Genomic DNA, 14,570 nt, shown 5'->3' with positions numbered 1-14,570 from the left:
GTTTTATAGGTGTTGTCATCCTGGTAGGAGTATACTACAACTATAGCGAATGGTGCTACTGTATGATGCCGCCACGTTACCTATATCCAAAGTTGTGCAACCTTTTTTTTCTCAAAGAGCATGTTGGAGCCCGTGCAACAACCATACAAGTTGCACGCACACATAACACATTTACTAGTAATAAATACTAATGGACAAATGCCAGTATGCCACACAAGTTCATCTCCAATTCATGTGATAAATTTGTGCACGAGTAGTCTATATATATTCACAGTGTTACCGTTCACAATTTACCATACTCCACTTACACGTTATAGATGGGCTACATGTCCTCTTCCAGGTTCCAGTCCCAGGTGTTCTTCATGGATGACACGATCCATAGCGGTGGGCAACGGGAATCACTGTCGCAGCTTTCTAGTCCGGTTCCACACGATGGAGACTCATCCAAGCTGAAGCGGCATAAATCAGGAATAGCATGTCCCAGCATGTCGTTCATCCGGCGGTGCGCACTGAAGACACAACCATGCTTCATGAATGGCAGGCCTTCGGTGTCGTGCACGGAAGGTGGCATCCGCTTCACAATGGGGTAGTTGTCCCCAATGAAAAGCGAGTACTCTCCAAGAGTGTTCCTCGGCACCCATGTAGCATCACGGGGATCGAACTCACCGCCGTTCATCCGGTACACGCGGCATCTCAGATCTGGACACATGGTGACGTACATAGTCAAGGTTCATGCATAATAATGTTGTGCTCAAATATGGCGGTCAGTAATACTATGCAGCAAATAGTACTACTCCGGCATAGAGGAAATAAAATAATCGGCTTATTATATATAGCCACTCTTGGCTACATGGATGAGATAGTAAGACATGGAAAAACAAAAATGGTGGCAGCTAGTGGGTTCAAGTCTTCAAGGGCCTAGCTAGCTATATGTGTCCTCCAAGGTAAAAAGTACTCCTACTAGTACTAGTAAGTAGTACAACAATGAAAGAGAAGGCGAGAGGGTTAAAAAATATAATACTAAATGGAATACCTGGGTAGATGGTGACGGTCCGATCGTGGTAGATTGTGTAACCATGTTGCACATCAGTGGTACCATGGATAACGACTGCTAAGATAGTTGATCCCAATATGACAAAGTCAGCTACAAGGTCCCAGGTTAGACCGAATCGCGGGTGCAAATGCACATCCAGGATCGGCGATCTTATTTTGATCGGGGGATGACTGGTCCCTGCAAAATAATGGAGTACCATTAGGGATGCAAATGATGGTTTGTGCATTCTGTTTTTAATCTTTCGTACCGTAGGATGGCAACCAGATGAAACAAGTCCCCTAGCTTGTCACCGCGAAGATGCGGCCTAGATGGTGCACGGCGTCTTCGAACGTGTAGGGGTACACATCTATCGCGGCCAACATGCGCCAGCCTCTGTCATTACTGCCTCTTGCATTGATGGCAATCCTTATGTCGAACACCGCGATGAGATAGTAATCGTTGTAGCCGCATCGCTTTGTCGGTGGGTCCGCAATTGCTATCTTCTTCAATCTCATGTAGGCATCATACGTATTCAATCCCAGCCAGTCCGGAAGGCCGATCCCAATGGCGGAGAAGGGGTCTACGGGAACGGCCGCACTGATGTGGATGTTGTGCAAAATGATGGTGGTATCCGGCCGGAGGTATACAAGCCAATCTTCGTTGGCACCGACCCAGACCTATATATAAGATGGTGGGCAGCGGAGAAATTACGGGATGGAAATGAAATAACTAAGTACTACATGATCAAATGCCATGATTGACCTGCTCATCGGACAAAATCCAACTACCTCTCAACGTCGGCAACTCTAGCGGAGTCAACGTGCAACCATGGCCAGGGAGCAGTGGACTATTCGAAGGATTGTCCCATAGAAGAACCTTCTCCTCGAGGACGCATGGAAGACCAACAAGCATGGCCTTTTCCCAAGCCTGTTTAAGCACTGTCTTGGAAAAGTTGGTGCAGGAAGCACCAAGTCTTGCAGCGGTGAGGACGTCAGAGCGGCGTGCGATTTCTCCTAGAGGATCGTCATCCAAGGTCTCCCAGCCCCAACGAGGAGAAGAATCGCCTGGCGAATCCATGGGAGCAGTGACGAGCTGCCTTCTCTTCGGGGGGAGGGGAACTGGCGAGGAGGAGATAAGGGCGTAGTAACTGCAGGGTCTCGTCCCTTCCAACTGTAGCTCCTCGATCATTCCTTAGCGAAGGGGTGAGGCTATTATTTACTACGTACTCGTACGGTAGCAGTACTAGTACTACTTTCTCAACTAGTAGTGCGATGTACTGTACTTCTAGTATAGTGCACCAGTTTTGAACTCTTGAATCTCAGGGCCAAGGAGCTACAGTTGGAAGTGGAGGGTACTACTGTTCTCTAGAACCATTGATGTGCTATCAATGCAAGGAAAGTACACCTGTGTAATGGGTACTCTCGGTGCTCTATTCAAGCATGTAGCTGGCCTACTCAGTCGCTCCTCTCACGCACACACTAGCAGCCTGTTTATCAGCGACAGTTACTGTGGGGGTAGAACATTTGAGTTATTTGATACAGCGAGACTAGGCTTTTCGCTTCCATTTGTGGAGGTGTAATGGATCTCGTCGAACTTTGTTAGTAGTTCCTTCTTTATTAATGAGATGAGGCAAAGCTTTTGCCTCCGTTTAAAAAAAATCATGTCAAGAAGAATTTCTTTTATAGAGTAGATAATGGAGTGAAGTCCATGCGTGCAACGCCACAAGCTACAGAGTAGTAGAGTACTAGTAGCATTTTACGTATAGAGCCATATTACACAGTTCCCAATGTTGCGCCAGGCTTTTCCCGCTCCTCAGGCTTAATTGGGAGGCGCTAGTTTAAATATGCTACTAGCTGATGAGGAAGCTGCAAGCGAGGTACGACTAGGGCGAGCACACGAGCGACGATGTGATGGGAAGGAAAACCCCCGTTCACGTGGCTAGGCTATCCAGTGCACCCAGATTGTGGTGTCGCACGTCTGTTCGACTTCAAAACTCAAACTACCCGTGTACAACATTGGCTCGAAGCGAAGATACTATTTAAAAAAAATGCCGCCGTGCGTTCGGCCGGGATCGAACCCACAAAACGAGGTATACACTCCCGCGACCACTAGTAGTACTCGTTGGAGTACAACGCAACCTAGAATCGCCTTTTGTCGCTAGTAGTACATTGTTCCTTACAAGAAACCACTAATAATGCCAAGAAACCACTAATAATGTCAAGAAACTACTACCACTTGCATACGTGGTAGACTTAAGATAAGACTACCTTATCAACCATTATACATGCCCTTACCAACCAGCCCTACCAAGAAATGACTACTATACAAAGTGCCGTTATAGGCACGTTTAAACCCATCTCGCCCCTTAAGTCAACGCCTTCTATTCGACCGGCAAGCTAGGCATTATGACTTATGGGACCTACATGCCGGTCTGCACAAAAATCCCCGAGTGACCTCCTACCTCCGGCCCGTCCACCTAGTCAACCTCGGCCATGGGACGCAGCTACCGCCGCCGGCAGAAGGCGAGGTCAAAACCGTCGGCGGTGCGGAGCCCATCTTGCGGCAGCCCGGATGCCAACTCCGTCCGACGCTCGCGGACACTAGCTAGCCAATATAGCTCTGTCCAGCTGCTTGTCTGCAAGGTTTGCTAGCTAGATTGGCACGGCGGCGCGGCGGCTTGCTCACGCGCGCTGTGCTACCAGCGCGGCGGCTTGCTCGCTCATGAGTCACGCTCGGGCCAGCCTGCCAACCCATGCGGAGGCCAGCGCGGCGTCCGACCCGTCCGGCGGAGCGGCGGCCAACTCTCTCATCACCGGAGCCACCGACGAACACACATCAGTACTGTTTGAAGTAATGTTCAGGAAAAATAATGATTTGAGGGGGAATAACAGGATAAAAGGTCTGATGTGGGTCCCTCATGTGAACGGTCAAACAAAATGTGTTGGTTTAAGCTGCCTCATCAGCATGGACGTGTGGGCCAACCCTGTCATAAACGGGTTTAAACGAGCCTAACCGGCACTAGGTAGTAGTTTTTGGCGTGGATTAAGAAATTTTGGGTATGTTTTTGCTATTTTTTGTACAATAATTTCTTCCTAGGGCTGGTTGAAAGTGGTAGTTTTTTGTTAAATACTCTACATATTGCAAGTAGGAGTGAAAGTTAAACTTTGGAAGCCAATAAGCAAGCTAGTTACATAGTGCATATGTGTACGTGATTGAAAGTAAATATCAATCTTGATGAAAAACTCGAAACTATGGAAATACTAGGATTTTTTTTGCATGGTTGGAAATACAAGCAATGTTCATGTGCGTTGCAACGGATCATAATTAGAATAATACTTATTCACAAACTTGATACAAAACACTCTAATTTTGATATACATATATCACTAGAGATATATTATGTTTCAACCAGAATATATTCCTTGGGCTGTTTTGGTGTGGTGAGGGAGGGATGTGGTTTGTTTTAAGATACTAATTATGGGTTTTCTGCAAATTGGTAGAGAAGTGGGATGTTGGTGAGAAAAGGCAACAACTTACCTCACAGTCGCTAGATGTATATCTAATGGTCAGAAATGATGGATGGCAGACACACCATCATCACCAACTTAGTCTTCTGTAGGAGTACTAGCAAGATGTCTGTGCATTGCACGGAACATCAAGATGCATTTTTTTTATAAAACACTTGTTGTGATTGACCCATGCGGGAGTAATCCCATATGTAAAAACTAATGATATCTCGAGAAATAGGAGATAAGGTGAAGAGGAGTGGGGCGTGGTGGTGATTGGTGGTTGGACTGAGTGGAGGCATGGGGATGGACGACACCGGAAGCGGCCACCAGGCCAGTTTGTTCTAGAGGCTTCCTTTTTTAATTGCTCAACAATGAGGTTGTTGGAGATAAGGATGAACGAGGGAAGGCCTTGTCTGAAAATGTGGAGAGAGGTGTAGGTATCTTTTAGTTTAACTAGCAGGTGCACCCGCGCATTTGCGCGGCTAGCTTTTGATATATTTATATTTGGTATTTAATTTTTCTATAATAAATTCCTCTATATGCATTTTTTAGCTTCATACATTTTTTTGTATTTCACGTATTTCCATAGATTTATTACTTTCCTTTATTGGTTTGGTTCTATGAGGTTTATAGTACATTGTACAATCAAAATGTCACTTTGGTCGAGGGTGCATTGGAGCACTATATTTTGAATAGTGCCAAAATGATGTTTTGAAGTTTCAAAATTTTCCAAAAACAATTCCATATTTTCATATGGATGTATGTTAATTATGTGCAAATTCTGATGATGAAATAAGTAACATGTGAGTTATGCACAAATGATAAAATCATGATTTTGGAAAGATGAATAGTGCATGCATTATTCACTATTTAGAGATCGTCATTTTGTCATTTTTGCATAACTCACATGTTTGCTTATTTCATCACCAAACTTTACACATGTGTAATATCCATCCATATGATCATGGGGAATTCTTTTAGGGTTTTTTTGAATTTTTAAATGTGATTCCAGAACTATTTAAAATAAAGTCCTTCAATGCACCCATGTTCCAAAAATCCACTCTCATTATACAATGTTTATATATAAGAATCATTCATAACAAATTATTTTTTCTTTCGTGTAGTTGAAGGTATTTCATTTGTGTTTTTGCGAAATTAATTTTTTCTAACTTATTTTTTCACTATATGATTTGTATCCATTTGATCAAACTCTTTTGAAGAAACATGCCTTTGGATGGCTACGTGTGTGTATATTTTTCATTTAGAAAATGAATGTTACATTATTGTGTGAGTTACCATTGGTCTAACATTTCACCTTCTCTGCAACTACTGTTTTTATCTTCCTTTGGTTACCATAGTAAAAAGCAGGAATAAAAAAACTATCATTTTACCCAAATCACGGAGACAACCAAAATCCCCTTTCTCTACCGTTCTCTCTACCGCTGTGGTTTGGATAGGCGCGGCCATGGGTTAGGCAAGGGAGAGCACTGGAGAACGCGGCAATCTACTGGACCTCGTCATGTACGGCAGCTAGCTGTTGTGGCGACGGGTCTGGAGGTTGGTGGCGCGGAGGAGGCGGTGACGCATCTGACGGAGGGCACACTGGTTCGCTGAGTTCCCGGATGAACTCGTGCATGCTGATCTTCCAAGCCGGTTGTACCAAATCGAGTGGGCTGCAAGTGCGTTGTCTTGGAGGCCATTCCTGACCGAGGCATGGTCCGCGCGGTCAAGCTACTGCTGTTGCGCCGGTCACCAGGGAGACCGCATCTTGCGTCGCTAATCTGGAAACGCAGATGCCGGTCGCCGGGGAGGTCACGGGTGCGGGGACAGAGAACTTTGGCGTCGCGTTGAAAGGCATGTTGTTACTTTTTCGTCCCAGGCTAAGGAAGAGCAACAGGTATGATTCTCTTTGTAAACTCCCACATCATTTGTTCTTCATAAGGTGATTTACTTATAGTTTGTTAAAGTAAATTAAAAGATTTGGTTTCTTTGACCCCTTACTTATTGACTTGCTTTTGAACTGAATGAAGTAATATTTGACTGAAGACCGGCTTGTGTGGTTGATGTGCTATATTTCTGTGCGATACAGTGTGTTAATTACTGTTCCTTGATGTGCTTGAGATGCAAAGTTTTCCTCAAATATGACTGAAAGTGTTGATGTAGTGCTGGACGTGGTAACTATCTAAAGGCTTAGCCGTTCGCAGTTTTTTTTTTTGAAATAACCATTTGCAGACTATTTAATAGCACAACAGAATGGAATTTGTATCTCTCGTTGATACTGAGTAGAAATCGTATTCTTATCGATTAAGGTATTAGAAAAAGGAAACTGAACCAACTCTGCGTAAACCATGTATATCAATTCTAATGGGATGGTATAGGCCCTAGGGTCGTGATGCTGGACCATTTTTGTCACCTAGAAAACTACCGGTTTGTATCATTTTTCTCAAGTGAAACATCCTGTACATGTGACCTACATATAACACTAACGGGCTATTGGCTAGGTCTTGTCGCCGGCGAACTTCAATCTCGTTGCCGGCAACCACACAATTGATCCACGATGAACCACCGCTCCTCTTCTCTATTTTGTTTGTCTCCTTGATCCAGGATGTAGATTGAGGCGCTACTGCAGTTGCAGCGCGGACTACTTGGCGCGGTGGTTCTCATGTGAGCTGAGCTAGAGTAGGAGACATGGATTAATCCCTTCATATTCTCTCATCATTTTCTCCATTCTCCTTGCTTCCTTTGATTTGCACGATGAGTATTCTCCGTTGCACATTCTTAGACCTTCCTTGTGAAACATTCATGCTAACTACATATATTGCTTATGTAGGATGATTATTATCATGGGAATGAAGCTGAAAAAATCATTGTTGATATTGTGTGAGAAAATCTTAAGCGCATCAAGTAGAAATCTTAATTCGTAACAAATTATTAGTGCGGTCATGGTTTTCTATGTACATATCATCAAATTATATTTTTTTCATCAACTTACATTTCAAGTGAAGTGGATTTCAATTATTACCCGATTTTTACTAGCTATCTTTGGTATGTATGTGAAGTTTAAGATGCATTATGTTATATTATATATACAACTTCAGTAGAAGATTTCAAATGCCCGTGGCAACGCACGGCCATTCTACTAGATACAGACTCTCTCAATTGTGTAGATAGGTCATCAAGTAACGGTTAGCAGTTCATGCTTCTGCTTCACCTTTTAGTTAATTATCCGCTTTTAAGTATTTGTTGCCGAAGTGAGCATCAAATTGCAGGAATTTTGTAATTCATCAGTAGAATTATCCGCTTCATTCGCTTTTGTTATAACGCACTGGCATTTTGTAACATCTTGCCGAAGTGAGCATTTTATAGAGATTATCCGATTTTAAGTATTTTATTTAATGTGTCTATCTCCGGTTGTGATCCTAGAAGGCAGTAAATGTGCACTTGTGTTTTGCTAATGCAACAGAGTATCTATGAGATTAGTAATTCTCTGTATAACATGGAAATTCTTCACAACTGTAATTTTGAATGAAGCTATTTTCTGATATTTGAATCTTGCCAAAAATGAACATGAGTGATATAACCCATATAACAAAACAGATGAGAGTTCTCTTTGCAAGTTGCACCGCAAAGATTGCTTTTTAGTGAAGTTATCCTTGGCGGTGTACAACTTAGAACTTGATTGATACTTTTCATTTTACATTGATGTGCTCTCCAGTGAGAACATTTTTTTGACTGAACGTGTTTCATTAGATATGCCCTTTTATTTTGTGGGAAGTTGTTCAGACTTTTATCTGATTATTTATTTCAGTTGTGTAAAAATGGAGTATGAGTAATGCTTGGTTCCATGCAGGACGAAGGGAGGAAGACAAGAAAATTATGACAATTTAGTTCATGGTCTAGGAGCAAGGAAAGTACACATCCATCTTTGTGATATTGATAGGCATAATACTACATACAGACTCTCTCAATTGTGTAGATAGGTCATCAAGTAACGGTTAGCAGTTCATGCTTCTGCTTCACCTTTTAGTTAATTATCCGCTTTTAAGTATTTGTTGTTGAAGTGAGCATCAAATTGCAGGAATTTTGTAATTCATCAGTAGAATTATCCGCTTCATTCGCTTTTGTTATAACGACAGGCATTTTGTAACATCTTGCCGAAGTGCGCATTTTGTAGAGATTATCCGTTTTTAAGTATTTTATTTAATGTGTCAATCTCCGGTTGTAATCCTAGAAGGCAGTAAATGTGCACTTGTGTTTTGCTAATGCAACAGAGTATCTATGAGATTAGTAATTCTCTGTATAACATGGAAATTCTTCAGAACTGTAATTTTGAATGAAGCTATTTTCTGATATTTGAATCTTGCCAAAAATGAACATGAGTGATATAACCCATATAACAAAACAGATGATAGTTGTCTTTGCAAGTTGCACTGCAAAGATTGCTTTTTAGTGAAGTTATCCTTGGCGGTGTTAGATAAGTATTAACGTGACTGTTTACTTGGTTAAGATTACATTCACGTTATTTCTTCTAACCTTTTAATCTCTATACACAGCTAGCTACAGCTTGGGACAACTGCTAGAAGAATGAACGGATGATTCCTCTACAGCAACGCCCGAGGTCAGGTTCTATGCGAGTGCAGTAGTGCTGGCGGTGTCGGCCATGGTTGTAGCATGTGCACTTGCCGAGGGTCGATGAGGCTTTGATGATGGCGCTAGCAAAGAAGGCATGGAGCAAATGGAGACGGGGTTCCTTTGTGACAACGTATGGGAGGCTGATGGGTTCCCTTGGAAGTTGGAACAATGCGATGTTGCCGAGACAGCACACTGGGTTCCAATTCCAGTTGGACGAATAGTATGTACGTGATTCATTCACTCTTTTGATCATTCCTTATTGAACGTACTGCAGTTGGAGGATATACCAATATAATGGATGGATCTACTAAATATTAACATGCCAAGTACGACAGTACATGCCAACTAACTGAGCTATATATGGTGTGACACTGACGATCTACGCGCTTCCTCCCTAAGTGTTGTTTGCTGACTGCCGGGCCTTCCATGGGATGTTGTGCGCGGATAATTTTGTGGGAAGTCTTACCGTCCCTATTTCATAGAAAAAAATCCAGGTATGTTATTTTCTGTATTTTCAAAAAAATGACAATGATAGGAAGCTTAGAAGTCGTGTGTCATGCTTTGGAAATAAAACTTACAACCCCCATAGTCCAGAATTGTACTGAACTTTGCGTGTCATGTATTTATAACCGCATTTGTTTCTCAAGCTTTAGTTATTAAACTTTTCTTTAAAATTGCAGAGTTCCAGTTCTGAATACTAAACTTTGCTTTGCATGTGTTAATCTTAAAAAAACACAAATTTGAGAAATATCAAATGGAAGTTCACAACTAATAGAAAAGTTTAGCTCTTACAAGATGGTAGGGATTTCAAAAGTTTTAGCTTCATCTTTTGTTATTACACCATATGTTATGTCAGTGAATTGAGTTATATAATGAGCATGGTCTTATCTGTTCAGGTTGCTGAGTTTTGGCCTTAAGGTGCAGCATTGATAAGGAAATTATGCATCTTTTGAGGTTACTGATATTTAACCATCTCATGTCTATCAATAGTGCATACATTATGGTTGATAAAAATATCTTGCCATGTCAAATGCATAATGTTGTAATTCCTCCATTCCATAATGTAGTGCACCCACGCTTTTTGAGATAAAGTTTGACCATAAATTTAACTAACATGGTTAAATTTATGGTCAAACTTAAATCTCGAAAAGCGCTGACGCACTACATTACGGAATGGAGGGAGTATATGATAAGTTTGGGTGTAGCTCTGTGTTAGTGCCAGTTGCTTATTATGCGCTTAACCTATTGTATCTTTTTACCACACAGATTAATTAATTCAACCTGAGGATAGACATCCTCACTTCAGTTCAAAATAATCCAGAAGAAGTGTGATTTCTATTCCATATTCATTGACTTTTCTAAGACCTATTAGTAAATTCATTAGCTTCTTTAATCCAGTGATTCTGGGTAAACCGGCGAAGAATATGAATATTACGTATGTATATTACCCCTTCTTCTATCATTTTTATTATTTTCAGAATATTCATAATGAATGTTTTGAATGGGTTATATATAACGACACTGAATGAGGGTCTAGAGGCTAAATTATTGTTCATCAATTTCGAAATTGCCCGGGTTGTATAAGGAACCATGCTGGGTAAGTTTACATCCTAATACTATGCAATATTAAATGACCCATCACCTAATAAATACATCAGATGTGGTATTTTATATATATGACTAGAGAGTTATGTCCCAGACAAATAGTGAAACAGAATGCGTGCATCATTTATATTGGCAGAAAAATGCAGAGCATTTCATTTGGCATAGAAAAAGTCAACAACAAGTTGGGGATTCTTCTTACTGAAAAATAGAAATAAAAGCAAGTTTGGGATTCTTCTTTCTGAAAAATAAAAATAAAAGCAAGTTGGGGAGAGAGAGGGTCAAATGGTTTCATGTGGTTCCAGTAGTCGCCCGGACTGATGGAATTAGGGTTTTCGGGTATAGGCATCGTAGTGGCGGTGACGTCCACACTGATCTTTTCGTGAACTTTTGCTGACGATAATCTTGGAAAATCAATATTTTTTAGATTTTTAAATTCGTAAATTATGATATATACATGGTTGCAATTCTCGTTATTTTGATACCCATTATTTGGTCCCACACCTGAATAGATGAGCGGGGGGTTGCATGTATGGACCTACTAAATATGAAATTCTAAATTGCCTTTGGAAAATATGTATGCCAAATTTATAATATTGGGTGTTCGAAGAACCTCTATTATATTATAAGGGTGTCAATTTTTGGTTCCCATTGGAACGCATGGGCGCTCTACTAGAAAATGTGACAAATTACGTTTCATTAGAGATGGCTTTGCAGCGAATTGCATAAACGAGGAGTTCATAATTTTTTCATCAAGTTGTACAATTTTTTTGTTAGGATAGAAGGGTAAATGCATTGGTTGGTTGTTTCAAGAGTTAATAACGAACACGGTGGTGTATCTATTGCATGCCCAACGGTTGATATTGTATTTTGTTTCATGGTAATGCACGATATTCAATAGTATGATACAATGTGGCAATGACTCAGGAGAGATCAGATCTGCCTTCTTGGCTCGGGGGTGGGGGGTGTCATGAGCGGCGCATGCCTTCTCCCCCTTTATAGCAGTGGCGGATCGACACGAGCCCGAGTGGAGGGGATTAGGGCGGAGAGCGGGGCGGTTGGCAGGGGACCTTTTGGCGGTCCATGGGGAAGTATGGTGTGAAAGAGAGAGGGCGCCACACCGAAGTTGAGGTGGGCGTCATCCGGTTTTAAAGGAGAGGGCTCCAGCGAGAACTATTTCACTATGGCGGAAAAGTGGGGGAGGGGCAACAGGAAAAGAGAAGGGTGGGTTGTGTGGTGGTTTTTTTGTTGGGCCCCATGTTGGAGATTACATGAAGAATAGTTAGGACACCCGCATTTCTCCCCCACATATGGGCTGGATTTGGGGGAGTTTGAACTGAGAACGTTGAATTTTGGGGAGCCTATTGGGTGCTCGTTTGATGTCGAACATGCTTGGACGTATGAGGGAGAAATGAACTTTGACCTTGAGCCTTAATCAGTTGTTTGATACATTTGTATGCAATTTAGCCCGTAGCAACGCACGGGCATTTTACTAGTTGTAGTAGTATATTTCTTTTTACATGGATGCGTATATGATGATGAGTCCTGGCTTGCATTGTAGTAGTATACTTCTTTTTGACCTGCGTATATGTTTCAGGAGTAGTAGGATAGGGTTCCATATCTGATTCCGATTGTAACTAAAAAAGGATTGTTTATTCTTGTACATGCATGTGTGCATGTGTGGTCGTGCATGACTTGTCATCCTCATATCATCACATCCGAATCACATCGTTTTCCTATTGCAATAGTTTTTTTATTCTATATTATGCGTCAACGTGACAACATAAGAGTTCAATATCGCCGGTACATATATTTTTACGTGACAACATAAGAGTTCAATATCGCCGGTACATATATTTTTACATGTTACGTAAGAAACTTTAAATTTGAGCCATTGTTATTCTAATCGAACGGTGTAAATAAGATTAGTGTATGTGGACGAACGTGATGGCTTGTTTGACTCTTGTCTTAATTATATAATAGATAGATTTCCATCCTTCAGATATAGATCGGACGGTCTATATTGCAAGACGGCACGCGTACCATCATCACCAACTCGGTTTTTTATAAGAGAAGAAATATAAGTATGGAGATACAAACGTATTACCGATACTTGTTTCCATAAACTAAGATCTACATTCTATTCAACGCTCAGCATGTGGGGCCTTAGCACAATGACTTCTCGACTGTGTAAAACAAAGGTTTTCCCGTCGCCGATAAGGAGGGGGTGACGGCGGCGCGCTTTCGGCTTGCTCTAGTCCTAGTAGTCATACTAGCTGGTCTACGCACGTGTAGATTTATTCTTTTTCACGTCTCGTGTTTGCCGTACTGCCACGACTGTTGATGAATAGACGGTAAGTTATTCACGGGGAAACCCTTGTTGAGCGTGTTTGCGAGAGAGAGAGACTGTGTGTGTGTGTGTGTGTGTGTGTGTGTGATATGTCTAGAGACTGAGGCAATGATAAGAGATTTTTTGTGTCTATGTGTGTGGAGGATAGAGAGGGACATGTAAATGGGGCTTTGTGTTATGTAACGTGGAGACACATAGACATAATCAGAGAGTGAGTGTGTGAGATACACATGCGGACATGGGGAGAGATGAGGATCCAGATAAATGGGTGTTTGTGCGTGTCTGTGTGTGTTTGTGCGCGCGTTTGTGTGTGAGAGGGAGTGTGTGTATGTGGAGTAGAGAAACCACTAATGATGTAAACCTAGTATAAGGGAAGGGGGAATGGTGTGACATGTGTAGTAGCGGGATAGCATGGGTGCGGGCGAGGCGAGCAAACTATTTGGAAGAGACATCGAGTGTGTGTGGGAGAGGGGTGTGAGAGCGAGAGCGAGAGAGAGAGAGAGAGAGAGAGAGAGAGAGAGAGCTAGTGACGGAGAGAGAGGGGGAGAGAGGGGGGAGAGAGGGGTCGTTTGTGTCCATAAATGGCGTATAGATAGGGAGACAATGTTGATGTTGTTCGAAATTGGCCTATGTACGGAGACGCAAGGAAAGCGAGTCATCGTGTGTGTGATAGGGACTTCATGAGAGATCTAGAATAGATGGTGTAGAGAACAACATGCGAGATTGAGAACGATGATACATTAGGGAGCTATGAAAAGAGTCATGGCATATATGTATACAGGGAAGGAGCTAGGGTGGGTCCGCATGTGGGAGAGATAGAAAGAGGAGAGTGGTGCACAAGGAGACAAAGTGTGTTTGTTTGCTGTGGGGGTGGTGTGTGAGGTGAGTGTGCGAGAACCACATAACTAGGGAGATAGATGTCTGGAGGCGACGTTTTGTGTGTATGGGAAAGATACACTTTACATAGTGCGTGTGCTTGGGAAAGAGAGATGTCGGGAGACCTAGAGAGTGGGGGAAGAGATGTGTGCATGCCTGAGAGATAAAGTGATAGAGACCTATATTGGGGTCCGGACTTCAGAAGAGAGAGGGGTGTTAATGTGCGCGTGTGTTCATGTCTGGGGGAGAGAACGACTTGTGTGTGGGGGGCGACAGGGGTGGTTGGCTTCAGATAAAGAGTGAGGTGTCTATATTTGAGGGACTTTAGCGTAATTGAGAATTGAGATATATATGGTAAATAGTGTGTGCACTCATGGTTGATCAATTTGTTTCACAGTTTGGACTATGAGATAACGATACTATTGAACATGCGTGATATATCTTGATGTATCAGAATTACAAACCTAAGATTGAAATTTTCGAATTTGACTCCATCATTAGCTTTTGTAAATCATTTAAACGGAGGTACATTTTTTAAGCCGGGATTTCGTGATTTCAAATTCATATA

General features: G+C 42.0%; 1 long non-coding RNA gene across 1 annotated transcript; it reads left to right on the top strand.

The window, feature by feature from the left end:
• The first annotated feature begins 5,963 nt into the window (after positions 1 to 5,963).
• On the top strand, positions 5,964 to 11,877 carry LOC119276262. Its single transcript, XR_005136447.1, has 3 exons — positions 5,964 to 6,439; positions 8,393 to 9,668; positions 10,071 to 11,877. It is a non-coding gene; the product is annotated as an uncharacterized LOC119276262 (long non-coding RNA).
• Positions 11,878 to 14,570: the final 2,693 nt, after the last annotated feature.

The sequence above is a fragment of the Triticum dicoccoides genome, chromosome 3B, assembly GCF_002162155.2.
Source record: "Triticum dicoccoides isolate Atlit2015 ecotype Zavitan chromosome 3B, WEW_v2.0, whole genome shotgun sequence".
Classification (NCBI taxonomy): Eukaryota; Viridiplantae; Streptophyta; class Magnoliopsida; order Poales; family Poaceae; genus Triticum; species Triticum dicoccoides.
Note: the sequence above shows the minus strand (reverse complement) of the source record. Positions and strands in the feature narration are given on the sequence as shown.